The sequence below is a fragment of the Schistocerca americana genome, chromosome 5 (assembly GCF_021461395.2).
Source record: "Schistocerca americana isolate TAMUIC-IGC-003095 chromosome 5, iqSchAmer2.1, whole genome shotgun sequence".
NCBI lineage: Eukaryota > Metazoa > Arthropoda > Insecta > Orthoptera > Acrididae > Schistocerca > Schistocerca americana.
In genome coordinates, this window is record NC_060123.1 from 457,799,416 (window position 1) to 457,818,675 (window position 19,260).

Consider the following 19,260-nt stretch of genomic DNA (forward strand, 5'->3'; position numbering starts at 1 on the left):
ATTTGAGTAATAACAATTTGTTACGTTGTACATAACAAAAAATAAATACGATATATGTGTCTTTTTACTTAATTCGTTTTGCATAACCTGATTCCGCAGTTAAGGCAAGACAAGCTAATAGATTAATTGAAACAACAAGTTCACTGCTTCCAGTCACATTTTATTTATCTCCACAACGCGTTTGAAAGGTTTAAACCTCCATCATGAGGTAAAATTTACATTTGTTAGTATCACGTTTGTGTGTGTGTTGTGTTGCAATTTTTTGGAGGAACTCGTGGCACAGTCTAGTGGAGAAACAAAACACTATTTCAGAACATCGTTTTGGGTTTCTTTTGATAAAAAAGCTATGTATATCTAACGGTAAAAATAAAATAAATAAAATAGAGTACCTCCAGTGGTCACAGGTTCCTTCCACTGTCGCAACACATCACATGTATACTGTTACATTTTGTAAAAATATGGCGCCTGGAACTATTAGGTGCAAGGATCGTATAGCAGAAGGGAAAACACTGTCAAAAAGAACATACATCGTAACAACATTATTACAGAATAAATTTTAAAGGATTTTGGACATGTTTGTTTTAAGATGTCGAAAACATGAGTTGGAATAAATATTTCAAGTAGTATATCAATCCGATTTTGACAAGTTAATATAGCTTAAACTTAATATTCGCTTATACAATCAGCTGACATGTCACAAACAATAGCTTTAGTACTTGCAATATAATAGGAGGTAATAAATAAAAAAAATTAAACACGGTTATATACATTTTAAAAAAAATTCGGTAACCATAGGCAGGATGCTCCATCTTCATCTTAACGCCAGTACAGAATATAGAAAATAAAGCCTTCCTGTAAGCATAGAATTCAGCATGTGTTTCTCTAAAACTTATTGGCAGTACATTAGTTTTCGCCGGCACCATACTGACCCACTGTTCGAAGTTGCCCACATGCACACTATTCGTACTTAGATATTCTGCAATGTCTCTATACACAGCTTTAACACGAGGCAGCCATCTGTTCAGTCTTTCCAACTCAATGGATAGCATCATCTGTAGATCTAAAAAGTTTTGAATGATGCAGTGCCGTAGATAAATGGATGTGTCATTTGATTGCACACAGAGTGCACACTGTTGTAATGGACAGAGTTAGAGAAGCTCAATAAATGTCCGGAGAAGGACGACTCGGATGTTACTCGGCGGTCAACTGCTGCTTGATATACGCTTTTGTACAACACAGTTCATCCCATTCAACCTCTGTAAATCGCACTTCAATATTTTTAGCTGCATTCTCGATGTCTATCTCAATACACCACTCTGTGTGTGTGGTTGCTTCTATACCACTATGCAAACGTTTCGAACCACTAGCGGTTTAATTATACACTGAAATGTCTTGTGGCTAGGGCCTCCTGTCAGGTAGACCGGTCTCTCGGTGCAAGTCTTTTTAGCTGGCGCCCCTTCGACGAGTTGCATGTCGATGCGGATGAGATGATGATGATGAAGACAACGCAACACCCAGTCCCTGAGCGGAGAAAATCTCCGACCCAGCCGGAAATCAAACCCGGGCCCCTTAGTATGGCATCCCACAGCACTAATTATACACTGAAGAGAAGAGTAGTGGTGCACAGGGCTTCATTGGTATCTTCCCATCCACTACATCCACACTTTGTCCATGCAGCATGTCTGGAATATCCTGCGGCGGCGCGTATGATGGAGGCCAGTACCGACCTGCGTCATGCTTATTAGGATCCCCGGTGCATTTCAACGAGCCCGGGGCTGGCTGGGTGTTTTCAAACCGACAATAATAGCTGAATGTACTGCTCCATCAAGCTGACCAGGTGCGCGACAGAATCCCAGGACGCTGCCGCTGCTCCGTGTCCCAACGGGCTGGGACACGTCGCGGTTGCAGACCCCGACAGACTGGAGGACGTCATATCCGCTGATAAGCAAAGACGAAATATCGCTACAGGCGATGATACAAGCACAAAGACCCTCACACGGAAGTAAACACAGACATTAAGTAGGGGGTACTCACTCTTCCGTGGCTTCTACGTATTCTGTTGCTGCTGTGGCTGCAAGGCGCTGCAAGATCTCGACTGGCGGTTCATTCTCTGTGACTGACTTCAAATGGCTGCGGAGCTGCTGGGCCCGCCTTATATACCTGTTGTAATCAGAGGATGCTTTCCTATTGGCTACAGCAATTTCAAGCGACTCTGGTGGTATAATTCTGTTAGGGGGTGCACTTGGGCTTTCCAACCAGGAGGACCAGGGTGTGAGTCCCGGTAAGTACATCGCCAATTTCAATTTCCCGCCAATTCCGGGGGGGGGGGGGGGGATGTCAGCACAACCCTGGGACAAAGAAATTGCATCTAAATTTGAAATTCCCTCCAAAATTCGAAATTTCAGACAATAGGGTAGATTTGCGGAGGGGGAGAGTGGGGAGAAAGGGGGGGGGGGAGGTTGGCCCCCTCGTGCAGGCTGAGAAAAACACGTGACGTCATCCGGGGGTGAGGGTGGGCGTGGTCGGGGCAGGGGTTCGGCGTGGTCGGGGGCGGGTGTGGGGTGATTAATTGATCAATTTAATTAATTTGTATATCAATTTGATGTCAAACTTGCACCCATGCCGCCAACCCTCTACTACTCACGCTTCATGCTACTGTCGTCTAATAAATCCTCAGATTGTGTGTATTCTGTTTAAAAATGCTCATATTGTGATGTGAGTGAAAACGAACCTAATTGAATGGATTACACCGAAACAGTTTTCCGAGATTCTTACATGGCTCCAACCACATATTTTTGATTCCAGATTTTTATTATAAGAATTCTTCTTCTTTTTAATGTGAAGGAACTAATATACATATTGCGTTGACAGCCTTGACCTCTCGTAGCAACCAAAGCATTAATTTTATATCTTGCATCGGGATACAATAGTACCTCGTGCTGGTTTGATAGGATCCATCCTGAGACATGAAGGAATCGTTAGATTTGCAGTGGAAGCATGTGTTAAGGCGGGAAAAACTGTAGAGGTAGACAAAGGCGCGACTACAGAAAGCCGTTTCTTCTGCATATAGGCTGCAATCGTTATGCAACATCGGTCAGGCCAGATTAGCGGGCAGAGCTGCATCAAGCCAGTATTCGGGCTGAAGACCACGACAACAACATATCTTATATAAGTCTGCGGACTTTGGTGATCGTTGTCACTGAAGTTAAAATCTTCTGGACTGTTAGTTCGCGTCGTATTCCGTTCTAAAATAATCAACGTTTCGATTCCAGCAGAGGGGACGAAACGTGGATTATTTTAGAAGGAAATATGATGTGGCCTACCAACCCAGAAGACTTTAACTTCAGTAACAGCATATCTTGTTGGCAGATTTACTAGTTTGGGAAAGGACGACACGGAGTTGACTTTTCATGTATGTTTTGTAGGTTATTGTCTAATTTACAATCCAGTTCTATTGTTTTATCGAAAATGGTTCAAATGGCTGTAAGCACTATGGGACTTATCATCTGAGGTCATCAGTCCCCTAGACTTAGAACTACTTAAACCTAAATAACCTAAGTGCATCACACACATCCATGTCCTAGGCAGGATTCGAACCTGCGACCGTAGCAGCAGCGCGGTTTCGAACTGAAGCCCCCAAGAACCGCTTGGCCACAGCAGCCGGTTATTATTTTATCGTTATTTTCAAAGAAATAAAGAAATTTTATTTTTCGCAATTTTATTCCTTTGTTCTGAGGGACAAGGGTTGCTTCGTAGGAGTATATATTTCGTTTATCACTCAAAAGTATTTAATAATGTTATTCAAGGATACAAGGAAAATTTGTACACTGTATATATGTAACGATAAAGTTGTCATCAACCCGATAGGTGGTTTCAACACCACGGTAATTTCCTAGGCATGTCCCATTTTTTCCTCCGACCTCTTAACTCATTTAGCCAATCTATTGTAAGCGACCCTGCAGTTTAACATGGTATACGAGCCATGGTTCTACCTGGCATAACCCACATGAACAAATCACTGTCAAACATGAAAGAACCGGTAAATGTAAAAAAAATCTTTGGACGAATCCTGGGCTGTGTCTTGGGCCATTGTATTTTGTAATCTGACATTTACCCCCTGAACTACCGACCAAATTTGAAATGACAATATTTACGCTTTTATTAGTTATTAATACATTAATAAACTTAAAAACTCTTGGTGGATTTTAGACGATGGAATACTGATGGTATCTTTATCATGAGGGTGAAGCACTTCATTGCAGGCATTTGATTATAGAACGTCTCCTTTTGAAAGTATAAGTTGGAGACAGGATGGTAGGTGAAGGGTAGTAATGGAGAGGGAGCAGGATAATTAGGGCTTGACAACGCGTAACATTTTGGTATATGCCACTGTGGTTAGGACGAAGGATTTTCTATTCTTATCCAAATACAGTTACGGTTTGCATCACCTGCATAACCAATTTTATTCTTCAGTAATTTCTTAGTCTGAAAGGTTCAAAATTCGTCGTTACATGACGAAGCAATAATTCTATTCACGTTGGATGAATGCGACTAATGATCTATTTTCACATTTGAGATGCTCTCTAGAAAAGGGCCTAACATTAAGTTATTCCCACTTTTCCTTACGTAGCTGAATTTGCTTTAGACTTACTGATCTCTGCATAGAATGTTTCAGTTGAGAACATATTTGGGGTGTACAATTTTTTTTAGTTCGCTATTACGAATTATTTCGTTATATTTGCCAGGTGTCTCATTGCAGTTGGAAAGCACTATACGTCCATCGACATATCCTCTACATTTAGCAGTTGCGAAGCACTTGCTGCAGCAGTCGCCGTAGATATTTGAGTGATGCCCTCACTAGTTAACATATCTCTGTTATGCGTTTATGGTAGTGATGCTATGTTACATAAGCTGGAAGGGATGGCAACATATCTTAAATGCGTGTCGGCACCGCTATAATCTTATTCTTCTCCATTTACTAGGCGCCGATGGAAGATCATATTGGCGATTGGGTCTCATTGTTCGTTGTTGTTAGACAAAAGAGTTCAGTACAAAGAACGGAAAATTGTCACAGATCAACCAACTTATTTGAAGTGACTAATCTCTCCGAAAAGCGTTATTGTTATATTTGTCAGTACATCGCATTTTAAGTACGCTATTCAGTTCAAAGCCGTCGTTCTTGACTTTCAATTACTGGTACAAAGGGTAGTGAAATGATGCTCACGGCACCATGATTTTAGAGGTGACAGTTTTCTCACTTTCATCATCGTACTCTTACTGAACGGCTGCCACGTCGATTAAGGTGAAAGTTATCTGAATAAAAATGTGCAGCAACTTAAACACACATTTCGCACACTTGACCCTAGCCAATCAGCTATCAATCTACTATCGAAAACATTAAACGTAGGAATACAAGCTCAAAAAAGTAGTTTTTCCGGCTTTAGTATGACGTCAGCTGTTGAGATTGGTTATAGCTGTGATCAGACTTCGCCTGATATGAAACTCGTAACGTGGGACGGTGAAAGAGAAGACAGGGCTCCGTGACATCTGGACTTCCTACATCGCCCGGCTTCATCGTTCTCTGCTCCTAGCGTGAGGGTGACAGCTCATACTGTGCCTTGAACTTTTTGCAGTTTACATTCCTCCTACACCGTATTTCCCTACATTTAGTGATGTGACGGTAGCATCATCTTCATGGAGTCTTTCATGAGGCAATAAAAATATCGAGACACAGGGATGCCTCGACATCGGAGGGAATGACCTGCCAGAGAATCTACGCAGTATCTTCCTTTCTTGTCATAATCCGCCGTAGAGGAACTCAAGAAAAAGTTTCAGGATGCAAGACTTGCTTTCAAAGCGAAATATTGGGTCTTTGTTCTCCAAGCCAGCCTAGATTAGTTGCACAATGAAAGTCTGCCCTCTAAAATAGTTCTTTTCAGGTGAATACGAATCGAAATATATAAAAGAAATCATACCTTAATGTTATAAGTTAAATAGTTGTAAAATACACTGATGAAAAAAACATCACCACACCAAAAACTAGTGTAAATTAATGAAACTCCGGGAATACATTTGCCTAGGTAACATTTTTATGTGACTAACAATGCAGGAGCACAGGTTAATGTAAGCGCTAGAAAAACCACAGCAAATGTGATACTGCTACATTAATAACAGGTGTAACCGCCAGAATGTTGAATGCAAGCGTGCAAATGCGTATGCATTGTGTCATACAGGTGCCGGGTGTCAGTTTGTGGGACGGAGTTCCACACATGTAGCACTTGGTCGGTGAATACAGGGACGGTTAATAATGGTTATGACGGTAGAACTGTCCACCGACGATGTACCGTATGTGCTCTGTTGTAGCCAGATCTTGTGATCGAGCAGGCCAAAGCAACACGTCGACATTCTGTAGAGCATTATCCTGTTGGATAACACACCATGGAATGCTCTTCATGACTGACAGCACAGCGGGTCGAATCACCGGATTGACGTACAGTTTTGCAGTCAAGGTGCATGGGATAACCACGACAGTGCTCGTGGTGTCATACGAAATCGCACCCCAGACTGCAATATGGCAGAAGGAACATGCAGCTTTTCACACTCCTGCTACACTATCTCATTCAAACTCAGTGTGGAGCTAATAATGTCTTTTGACTAGCACCAGCTCACCTCGTTTAATCTCAATGGTACCTAAGCTCACAACCTTTGCAGTGTGTATTTAAAGCAAACATGATTTGCATTCCCGTAGTGGCGCTACTGAGTTGTTTCAATTTTTTTCCGTCAGTGTATGTGGTATAAAAGTACCTATTGCTCATGTGATTCGTCTCACGGACTAATTTTCCATTTTCATGACAGAGAGACTCACCGAAACATATAGGAAATCAATACATCAGAAAATATGTTAGTGGTAATACACAAACGGAGACAGAACAAAGGTGGAAGTTCGTTGCGCTGAGGGAATCAAGTTTCGCGCGTGTGAAAACATTTAAATATATTACGTGAATGCGGTATCGGGGACACGAACGGGCGACGTCGCTTCGAAGCGATGCATACTCTAAAAAGCTGGAACGTATGTATAACTAATTTAAAATTTTATTGTACCTGTCGTTTAATCATTGCTGCCGGCGTTCCTGTACAATAATGTGCTGTGTTGTCTCTATGGTTGCGTTTCGATGTTGGTCACAGATTATGCTAACAACAATGCGGTGTCACCTAAACCGTCGAGGACCGTTGCCTAGCAATTACTTCCGTATTCTCTCGAGTACTAGAAGTGTCTATACGAATTCGCTGTCTGAGTTATTGAGTAAAACAATCTTCAGCTTTGATTCGAGTGTTGTAGCGTTGCATCTTGTGTTTCTAGAACAACTATCGAAACAGTTTAAAGTTCTTGGGGAACTTTAGAAGCTTTGAGAGAAGCGAACGTCCAGCTTCAGAAGCGAGGAGCATTATACCCGCAAGAGGTATGAGACATTAACTTAACTTTCACCTATTTCTTTTCAAGTGGAATCATCTGCAGTTAGAATATCGTACAAGCATTTAAATGTCTGTGTATTTAGTGGGGAAATACTGGAAAATTGAAGCGTGTGGTGCAGTGTGATGTTATTACAGAACCTGAAGTTATTAACAGGATAGAACGTGAAATAGCACTTTGTTTTAATTCTTCATCGATATTCAAATATTAAGTGGTTGCTTGTTCAGGCAGAACTCTGTACTTACTTTTTCTCGAAGTTCATGTGCTTTCATCTCTTATTTTCAAACTAATTTCTTAGTTCCATAATAGCAAATGTGTCAAGCGCAGAGTCCTTTTCCACCAGTCTGCTTTGACCCATGAAATCCTCTGTGACGTCATGACTTTATGTTGCGAAGTGTGAAAGCGGGTTGTTATAAAAGATTAACCTGTGATTGTGTTAGGCAGCAGTGTAATCTCTGATGTCTGTAAACTATGCTGTTATTAAAAATACCTTGTGACATGCGAGGGTTTGATCTAAGTGGAACCTGAGAGCAAAGCTTAAACTATTGTGGAGTAACTAGAAGCTGTTATATTTTTACTATGTTTTCTGACAAATTTCTTTCTGTATTTCGCACGGCTTCCCATGGTAAGGTCCGGCAGAATCTTCAAAGCACAAGAAAAATTTTTATGAGTGAAACGTTTATTCATTATGATTATCATGTTAATTCTTATAGTTATTTAGCAGCTTATAGTTATGGAGGAGCCAAATTGCATTGCTCAAGTCGTCGTGAGTGAGACGAGTGGTAATGTTATTTATAATATTTTAATTTACAAATATTTGGCTGTTTTTCGGATATGTCTTCCTGAGGCGCTACGCATATGAAATCGATTGTTCGTAAGAGGCTCAATTTCTCTTTGCCGTGGCTCACTCTCGTCGTTCATAATTATTTTTGCTGTGGTTCGTAATGTTGGAATAGGTAAATGGGATAGACTTTTTGGTATCTAATGCTCACTTCTTGTTTCGAGTTTATGAACTGTTTACTATCGTTTGTAGGGTGATTCCAGTTTCTTGTGTACTCATATATTTTCTTTAGGTTTATAAGAAAAGCGATTTCTGTGTCTTGGTCGAGGGTATGTTGGGTTTTGTTTTGTATCTCTTTCCTCGTTTTAGCAATAGAGCTTACTCGATATTTATGTTTACTGCTGTGCATGAGTGTGTCTTTTTGTTTCTTTTCTTCGGTTTATTCTGGAGACACTCGTTTGCCTTATTTTTTACATTTTACATTATCTGATTTTTGTGTGTTTGTATCTCTATGTGTGTGTGTGTGTGTGTGTGTGTGTGTGTGTGTGTGTGTGTGTGTGTTGTGTGTGGAGGGGGATGAGTCTGGTATTACTGTTTTCGGTTGAGATGTATAGACCCAGTGTACACTGCGATATCGCTTATTGTTATTTTTTATATTTTTTAGGTTTATTACGGAACAGTTCCTGTAATTTATCTGCCGAACTGTGTCTTATTTCGATGCCTTCCTTTGAGGTAAATAGGTGAAGAATTCGATTCCAGTTCTACCATTTTTCCGTTTCTTTTCTGTTTATGTCGGAGGCATTTTAGAGGGTTTCGTATCGCTTTCTTTGTTAGGGCTATATAGGTAGACCGCAGCCTGCTATTACATTACTGTGTTTTCTTATATTTTCATTTGCTTCATCCCGGAAGAATGTTTGTGTGTGATATTTTACGAATATGTTGTTGTTTTGTGGAAGTGTGTATAGTACCCGTGTCTTTTTTTCATCTGTATAGGTCAAGCGAATTATTCGAATAAAATTTTGTGTCTACTCTACATTTTTGTTCGGTTCATTATACAGAAATTCTGGAATGATATTAAGTTTATTAACCGGTTTAAGTTTGTCCCTGCCAAAATCTCTACCATTCTCGCGATTGTCCCATTACTTTCATTTCATCTACTGATTCAAATACTTCGCATACTTTTATGTTTGTAAAGGACTGCATTATGCAATACACAGCTGCAACGGTTTATGTTACTGGAAACAATCGATTTTGGTCTGGGATCAGACAATCATTGTGTCCAAAAACCGTCTGAACCACTGGAATCGCAGTTGTCGAATGTACATTGTTCTGTCATTGATATTAGCTGTACGTATGCAACATTCATTCATTTCGTTCATTTAACCTTGTACACGTTTTTCCCCAATAGTAGATATATACAGATAATAAAATGATAGAGCTATGTACACTCGCTAACTGCTGTTCCAGTTACGCAAACGCACAGCTGAGGCGGTTTGTGGACCTGATAATTGAAGCTAGACCGAAATCGATCCTCTTAAATTAAATGTGACAATACAGCTATCTACAGGATAAGGCAGTCCTTAACGATCATGAACCTGCACATCACACCTCTACAATATGTTTTACGTTTGTTTTCGATAATAATGGTCATTCTTGCGTTTCCCTCTTGAAGAATGTCATTGAAATCTTATTAAATGCTATCTGTAATTGTCGTAGGAATTCGTATAAACTATCCACTTTACTCTAAATATGACGTCGTGAGTCAACGCAGACAGGTAGAATTGGAGTGTGCTCTATTCCCTTTAATTGCTTAGTTTAGCAATCATAGTGGTCTCGGCGATTTCTCTCGCTTTTCTGTAACACAAGAAAACTGTCTGCGACCGTAACAGGGTCATGCTGCTGGAATTTTCTTCTGTTTCTGAAAACGAACACATTTTGGAAATTGATGCGAACTGTGTGGCGTCATACTGAGCTGACCTTTCACCAAAACAAATGAGTGCCCCTCTCTTGTTGCTCAAGGAAATTGATTTTAAAGTTGGAATATTTTTAACTGGTAAATTCAGAATGAGTTTATTAGTTACTCGACCGTTTACATCATTAAGTCACTGCTGTATAGCTTTCAAAGGGAAGCGTGATTACTTCGTCTTACATTGATTTAAATTGCTTAAAATTTTATTGCAGTGCATGGTTACCTATTGATATCGACGTTTCTATACAATGATGTGCTCTTGTTTCTGTGGTAGCTGTTTAATGTTGATCACAGGGTATGTTAACAACAATTCTGTCAGCTAAACCGTAAGGGACCGCTGCCTAGCAGTTACTTCCGTATTATCTCGAGTACTAGAAGTATCTATACGAAATCTTTGTTTGAGTTGCTGAGTAAAAGGAGCTTTAACTTTGATTCAAGTTTTGTAGCGTTGAACTGTTTGTTTCAAGAACACCTAATAAAATATTTTAAAGTTCTTGGGGAGCTTTAGAAGCTTTGAGCGAAGCGAACACCCAGCTTCAGCAGCGAGGTGCATTGTGCCCGCAAGAGGTATGAACCATTGACTTAACAGTAACCAATTACTTTACCACTCAGTATGATCTGCAGTTAGAATATCGTACAAGCATCTAAATGTCTGTGAGTGTAGTGGAGAAGTACTGGCAAGTTGAAGTTTTACAACGGACCATGTTGTGATTTCGTGACATGTAACTAGTACAGTGTAACATGTGAAAAATTGCATTGTCTTTATTTTTCACATAGTTTCAAAGGTTGGACGCTTGGCTTATAGAGACAAACCGGTTAACTGAGTTTTTGACATAGTTCACGTACGTTTGTCATACCTTCACAAATTAATTACTTAGTTTCACAATGAGAAATGTGTAACTAATCGCCTTGCTACTCAATTATATATACACAGTGCCTGCGATCATTGCCCAGTCGTACGGCTGGAACATTCTTTCGTCTGTGAAGAAGAAGACGCTTTGGAAACTGGAGGCAACTGCGTACAGTAACGTTGAGTCGAGATAGCTCTGTAACATATGAGTCTTCTTCTCCTGTCGCTTAAATTAATTGAATTAATATCTTTCAATGTCATTATCCGTAAATCCATTGGAAGTTCATTAGCTATTCAGGTGTTTTCATTAGGTAATGCTGGATATCTTCCAGTCGCAATACGATTATTTGGTACATATATTTATTTATTTAAAATTTTACAGCACTGCTCGTTTAACCATTCCTATCGTCATTGCTACACAGCGTAGAGCTTTGCTGGTACTTGCGTTGCTGTTTAAAGTTGATCACGGGTATGCCATCAATAAATCTTGTCAACTAAACCGTCGAGGACAGTTGCCTGGCAATTACATCCGTATTCACTGAGAGTACTTGAAAGAACGATACGAATTCCTTGTGTGACTTATTCAGTTAAAGAAGCTCCTGTTTTGGTTCATGTATTGTATTGTTACCTTTTATGTTTCGAGTTCAAATAATGAAACATTTTAAAGAGGACTTCTAGAAGCATAGAACAAAGTGAACACTCTGCTTCGGAATCGAGGTGGAATGTATCGATGAGACGTATGAGCTACTGATTTAATTGTCTCCTGTTTATTTATCGTATAATATCAGATGCAGCTTTAATAACTTATAAGCTTTTTAATGACTGGGTATGTAGCGGAGAAGTACTGGAAAACTGCAGCGTTACGACTTACTGTGAAAAAGGAAAAAAAAAACAGTTCCATTAACATTGCTGTACATTGTTTCTGTACGTCAGGCAGTTACAAAAGTTACGAGAGTGCTTGACTTGTAAGGGCAGATCCCTTTGCCGAAGGTTTGGTAGTGTTCCATTTCTGGAATCGCCTATTATGAAATATATTATTCAGTTTCATAACGAGAACAGCGTCATCAATCCCTGTCACCAAAACTGTTATATCCAACTGTCTGTGAAGAAGACAAGACGTAAACAGGTTCCTGTTGCGTAGGGTCATAACGAGTTGACTTGGCACCGTAGGAAAATTATTTTCTCTTTATGTTACCCAGGGACGTTAAATTAATATCGTGGAGCATAGTCGCGAGTTTATAAGCTGACTTGTGATTTCTTCATTCACACATCGCTAGGTAATTTTCAGTCGCAAATACCGTTATTACGTCGTAATTGTTTAGTTCACATGGCGCTGCAGAGTGCTTTTAGGTTTAGCGCTGAACATATGTTGTTGATGACTGTGCCACAAAGAAGGAAAGGTGCAGCCTGGTGAGAATACACTGACTCAGACAACGGGTACTTGTGAAAACTCGTTATCTCGTCAGATACTGCGGAGAGATTTGGGATTTAAACCACCACACTGTTGCATAGTTTATTAACCAGTAACTTCACCAACCAGACGTTCCCTTAACTACACACAAATTAAATTACCGGTGACATACTGAATGAACGTAGGGTGGTAACCAAATCACGGCGTAATGTCTGGCCAAATACGAAGTTTAAATAACTATATTTGGTGTATATCTGAAAAGAGTGTAGTGTTGTATTGTCTTGCTAAAAGTATTGTCTGTCTAATAGTGAAAGCTTTAAATAACTACTATCAAAAAAAGACTATTCATTGCAGAATAAATGTACCATGTAATCAACACAGCTTTGGCTGTTATCGAAGCACTAATGTTATTTTAATTCATCTGTTAGGAACTAGTAAAAAGGAATTAAAGTAATGAATTCCTGTCTGGTCATAAATGGACAAACTTTTTCAAGGAAATTAATGATATTTAATTGATCTGGATATTATAGATAGTTTGTATCACGGACAGCTCTTCCTATTACAAAAGTTAAATTTAAAGACATGAGATCGCGGTCCAAACGTTTTCCTTCTCCAAAGTTTTTCCTTGCGACACACTTGAGAGACGTTGCAATAAGATTTACTCGTGGAGAGAGTCTGGTCATATCTAACGTGCTGCCAGTTATCGTTGCAGTAGTGTTCCGACGTATCAAGACGTTTTTCTCCCGGTGTGTGGGAGGGGAGGAAGACATAGGTCTGCGACTGGACAAGAACTTGGTCGCTGCTCGAGGTACCCTTGAGGTGAGCCACGTCATTACATTACTGATATAATAATTTGCAAAGCAGTAAAATTTTCGAGCTACTTCATTGTACATAGGACGGTCAACACGTATTACAGACTGCCACGATGTACTCAAAATGAATCTGTGATTCAATGCAAATATCCCATGTGACAAGTGATTATAAATAATACATCTCAGACAGGAATCTCTACTAGACCATTGACGATGACGATTGTGTGTCGGTTTCTGTGAAGAAAGCAGCAAGTTAATGTGTTAAAACAGTGAAAATTCAACAAAAAAAATTAAAGTGGCCAAAATCTCTAAAAACCTTACTTACAAACGGACACACACACACACACACACACACACACACACACACACACACACACACATACACACGCATCATTACAAAGGTTATATTTAAATCCATTTCGATATTTGGTGATGAAAGTGTCTGCTTTTCACTAGCTGAGTAGAATTATCCAAAATGCTGCTAACTAACGGAAGGGCCAACGGTATTGACGGACCGCCATTTCATACACTACACATAAGAATCACTGGCTGTAGATAGAGAGGGATCGTTATCAGTTTTCGTGATCAAATCTAAAAAACCACCACAGATGAATGTCACTGGCGTATGGATGCATTTGTTCATCACTGGAAAGAAATGAAATGTGCTGGTCACTCAACAACACACTAAAGTATTCAACCTCGTCTCCAGAGATCTTGTATATATTAAAAAAAAATTAATATTTACCATGTCTCGTAACGGTTGGTCTCCATTTAAATTCATTTTTGCTATATCGTCAAAAATTAACGTGCACAGCAATGGGGTATAAGAATATTTATGGCTCAGCCTTTACAGATTTAGTTGTCTTCTCACCAGACTATGAAGACATTAGAAATGTATCGTATTCAGATAGGAGGCAGGGTAACTTCAGTGTTTGAAAGTGATAGGTATGAAGTAGGATTTCGACCGATTACTGGCCAGTCACACATTCTCTGATAGTCGTGTGTCTTTCTGATCTGAGGGATAATGGCACGTTGTGTCTCTTTGGGTGCCCACAGGCCTCTTAGGCTGCATAATATTCTTGCTCTTTTGCCCAAATCCCACATGCCCCAGCTGTTCTCCTACATGTTAACAGAACATTATAGCCTCACTTCTGTCATTAGAAATGCCGTCTGACGGTAGCGGCTGTGTTGATGCAGCTCTTGGACCAAAGCGAGCTAGCGGCTCTCGTTGTATTTCCATGGAATCCTTTATAAAGTTGCCAAACATGTTATATTTTTATATTTTAGTTTTTATTCTTTTGATATTTTGTATTTGACAAGAACACTTCTGCTCAGACGTTTTTCACCCATGGTGTGATTACATGTAATCCATGATTTTTTTTTTTTATATTCTGATGAAGATTGCCCTATTTCAGTCGACACCATGGTCAATATGACAAAAATTTTGTGCAACCGAAGTGGATATACATACATCCTGTAACTACAGGCAATCAAAGTATACACACTACCGCTATCTACAGGCCACAAAATTCTTAATAAAAGTAACACTTCGTAACACCTGTACACGTTAAGAACTTGCTCTATCTCTGAATCATAAACAGGATCTATATCATAAAACCTTGCTCTATCTCTGAATCATAAACAGGATCTATATCATAAAACTAATAAGTTCTTTTCCAACAGGAGCGTTACTTTACACTCGACGCTTTCTTTGTGGAGCTGCTGCAGAAGCGGCTGCAGGAAGAAGGAATCCGTGCTGCTCCGGTGAGTGTAAATTGGATCTGTATAGGGAATAATAACGTTTGGTTTTAACGCGTATTTTTCGTCCCAAGTTCAAGTTCATATAATCCTCACTTCCGACCGTGGTAATAGTTAATGATCTGCTTCCGGGTATTTTCCCGAGTAGTTGCTTGGATTTTGTGTACAGTGCTTCGATGATCCTTACTTCTCGGGTGCAGCGAGTCTGCTGTTACGTGTATTCGCTCTATGGACTACTACAAGTCAGGCAACGTCACACGACCTGAACGAGAGCTCTGTCGTTGGTTGAAATATTATTCATACAACAGAAACAGCAACTCGGTGGAACTCCAGAAGCACTTTAATAACCAATCACGCGAAGAAAGCATTGTAGATCGTGAGATATTAATATTTTGTTAGTATTACTAGTTGGTCAGGCCTAGAGAAGTTACTTGAATATTATAATCGATTACCGTGTACTTAATATCAATAAATATAGCTTGCAAAATTCGTGATAAATTTAACACTTTGTAACAATGTGACATTTTAGGAACTAGCGCGTTTCCTATGTTACTCCACAAGTTGGATATCATAAAAGTAATAGGTTCTTTTCCAACAGGTGCGTCAATTTACGCTTGACGCGTGTTTTGCGGAGCTATTGCAGAGACGACTGCAGTGATCAGAAGAAAGCCGCACTGCCACGGTGAGTGAAACTTCGATCTTTATAGAGAACAGTAGATTTAGGTTTCTACGTGTATTTCTATTTTCATGGCCCACCGTAACCCCCTTCAGAATGATAATCTGCGTTTGCGTTATTTTGACGACTCTACAATTGTACGTTTTTAACGTCACTGAAACGCTGTCAGTTTAGGTACATCGACTAGCCCACAAAACACAAAATTCTATGGACGACTGTAAATTTTGTTATATTGAACTGTGGGTGGTTATCACGATGCTTACAATATCGTTCTTCAATAACAGTTTTGAATTGTGAGCAGATACTTAGTCCGTTTGCAACACTATACTTTTTCTCTATAGTGTTCGTAAGTTCTAATTAAATTCAAGACTCAACGGTACAATATGGTAGCCTACCCTTTCACAATACGTAGAGCTTTCCAGAAAATATTCTCCCCCTGTCTCCTCCCGCACATGAAACAGTTATCAAGTTTTCTGCATACTTTCACCTTGAGCATCCCACGCTGCTTTTACTTCATCTTTTGGTTATGTTCTTTTACACTGCATCAACGTTTATTTTTTTGGCATATAATCATCCTGACGCCCACCGAATTTCAGTTCAGCATCTGCAGAACTTCTAACTCTACGATTCTGGAGTAAGTGCATATACAAAGAGTCTCAGTTCTCTCGGCTACTTTTGCGTAGAGCTCAGTTTAGAATAATGGTCAGTATAATAGACAGTATAATGGTAGAAATATCGTGACACTTATAACAACCATCCTCCATCATGATATAATTATTCTGTAGCCCATGTCATCAGATGGAACTGTACTCAGGAAATAGTATAGGGGCAATTAGCCGTTGCTGGTAGTTTACAGATTTAAATTCATATTTACGATACTTGGTATTCTAGGGTTGATGAGTAGGGTGACAGGAACATCCCTCCGATGAACCTGCATCTGGGGTGCAGAATAATTTATCAAAATGTTGCCATAGCACTATTTTATTGGCCCATAACTTCGAAGCGTGTTACACTTGCTCCAAAGGCTATTAACAACTAACGGTGCTTCGCGTTTATTTTGCTGTCTAAACCATATCGACACAGAAATAGATTATATATATGCTCCGGGTCCTACGATAATTAAGCAGTTTTTCACAGATTATGTCATATCAACCCACCATAATGCGATCACGGTTTTAATCCTGAAAATTAAATTTGTCGTCAGGTCACTCCAGTGGCCTCCCCGCCAACCATGAAGGCTCCATACTCCACAACGTGCAGCTCTTCATAGCAAACAAATCACACGCTGCCTGTTGGGGGCGCCGCCGTCAACTCGGCGCCTGGAAAAAAAAATAGAGGTGGAGCCCCTCCACGCCCACACCGGCATGATGGCCAACACAAAAGGTCTACTGCCATCTCTGCATAGGGGTTAGTATTCACTAAAGTGAGGTGTCGCAGGATGTGGGTACTGCGATGTTTGCGTACGTCTGGTTAGGATTAACCATTAATACGCGCTCATCTGGAGATATATTGATCGAAATCTGACGAAGGGTAGCGATTTGAAGGGCAGAGGAAAAAAAGTGCCAAAGCAAGAGCCAAGGGAAAAAAATCTCTGCGAAAGTTAAGTCGGGCGGCAAGAGCAGTAGCGGTTTTCTTGCTGCCTGCGATAGGTTGTGCAAGGATAGGCTTTGTTAGTAGTGGGTATCATGCATGTCGATACCTTGACGTTGTGCGTTTGTGCTGCTCGGCGGCTGGCGCTGGGTGCTGGTACAGAGTCCTCGTTCAGCGTCCTGCAACCTGCAACAGTTAGGTTTGTTATCGGTCGTGTGTCCGATAGGTCATATACCGGAGGCACAGTGTGAGGGAGTGTTGGCAGATTGTTCGTGCGTCTGTGGGCGAGCTCGTCGGTGTCCCTGCTGTGGCCTGTTGGTCGGCTCTAATAGCAGCTGGTAGTTACCAGTCAGTGTTGCTGATATGCAGGGGCTTACTGGCGTTTGTCGCTGTTTGCGTATGTTAGTTTACCATAGGTGGTTATGCCCTAGCTAGCAGTGTCTTTGGCCGCTTGTGTTTCCACCTGTGGTTGTGATCGTAGTTTCCCAGAGTGAGGATGAAAGGATTCTTCGAGTGTCTCGAGTTCCTGTATAGTCGTGTGGCGTGTTTCTTGAATACTTCCTTGAGGGTATCAAGGCGGTATTCATGGTGAAGATCCACGGTGCGTGTGTAGCGTGGAGCATTGCTGATGATTCGTAGCACCTTGTTCTGTATGATCTGCAGGCGGCGCAGTCGTGTGGGAGCTGCATATCCCCAGACGGGAGCTGCGTACGTCATCAGAGGTCTAATCAGTGTCATGTATAAGGACCTCGACACCCTCCTATTCAGTGTGCTTTCCCTGTTGAACATTGGGTAGAGCTGTTTGAGCCTCGCGTGCGCTCGGCTGGTAACGTATTCGATGTGGTCCCCCCATGTAAGTTTCCGGTCCAGCCAGACACCAAGGTATCTGACTTTCTCTCGGAAACGTAATGGGCGTGTATGTAGTGTTATCGGTCTACAGTGTTGGTGTTTGCGCAGTAGTTTCGGTCTGCGTGTGAACAGAACTGCTTCGCACTTGTCGACGTTTACTTTAATACGCCATCGCTCCAGCCAAGGCTCAGCTGTTCTGAGTGCTGTCTGTATTCGTGAGTTGATGTTCGACGGTTTCCAGTCTTGCGCGAGGATGGCTGTGTCATCCGCGTAGACGGCTAACGTCGTGTTTCGTGTCACTGGGAAGTCATTAATGTACAGGTTAAACAAGATGGGCCCTAGGATGCTTCCTTGGGGTACTCCAGCTTGGATACCGTGTTGTGTTGATTGTTTATCCTGCACGTTAGTGTTGAAACATCTGTTCGTGAGATATGAGTGTATGAGACGTACGAGTCCGTCCGGGATACCAGCATCGCTTAGTTTGCGTATGAGTCCGTTGTGCCAGAGACGATCGAAAGCCTTTTCGATGTCTAGGAACACGGCCCCTGTGGCTTTGTTCATGTTGTAGCTGTGTGTTATATGTTCGACTACGCGGAGGAGTTGTTGTGTTGTCGAGTGGTGATTCCTAAAGCCCAATTGCTCCGGTCTTAGGGTGTCGTTGGCGATGCAATGCCTAGTGATACGTTTTAGTATTACCTTCTCAACAATCTTGCTGAGCGAGCACAGCAGACTGATAGGTCGGTAATTTTGTGGGAGGGAGTGGTCTTTCCCTGGCTTCCTGAACATCAGGACCTTGGCCGCCTTCCAAAAGTCAGGGAAGTGTTGGTGTGTGAGGATGGCATTCGTTAAGTGTGTGAGGTATTCTACGGCTTTATCCGTGAACTCCTGGAGGAGAGGCGCCTGGAGAAGACCGTCTGGCTTTTAAATCGTTGGACCGCGATACCGTGGCCAATACCACCTGAAACAACAGTTGTCGATTCAATGAAACTTCGGCTTAGTGGGATAACATGGTCTCGTTTTATTTTAGTACTAGTGAGATGGCATTACGGTAACACACGAGCCTCGCATTTGGATTGACGGTGGTACAAGACCC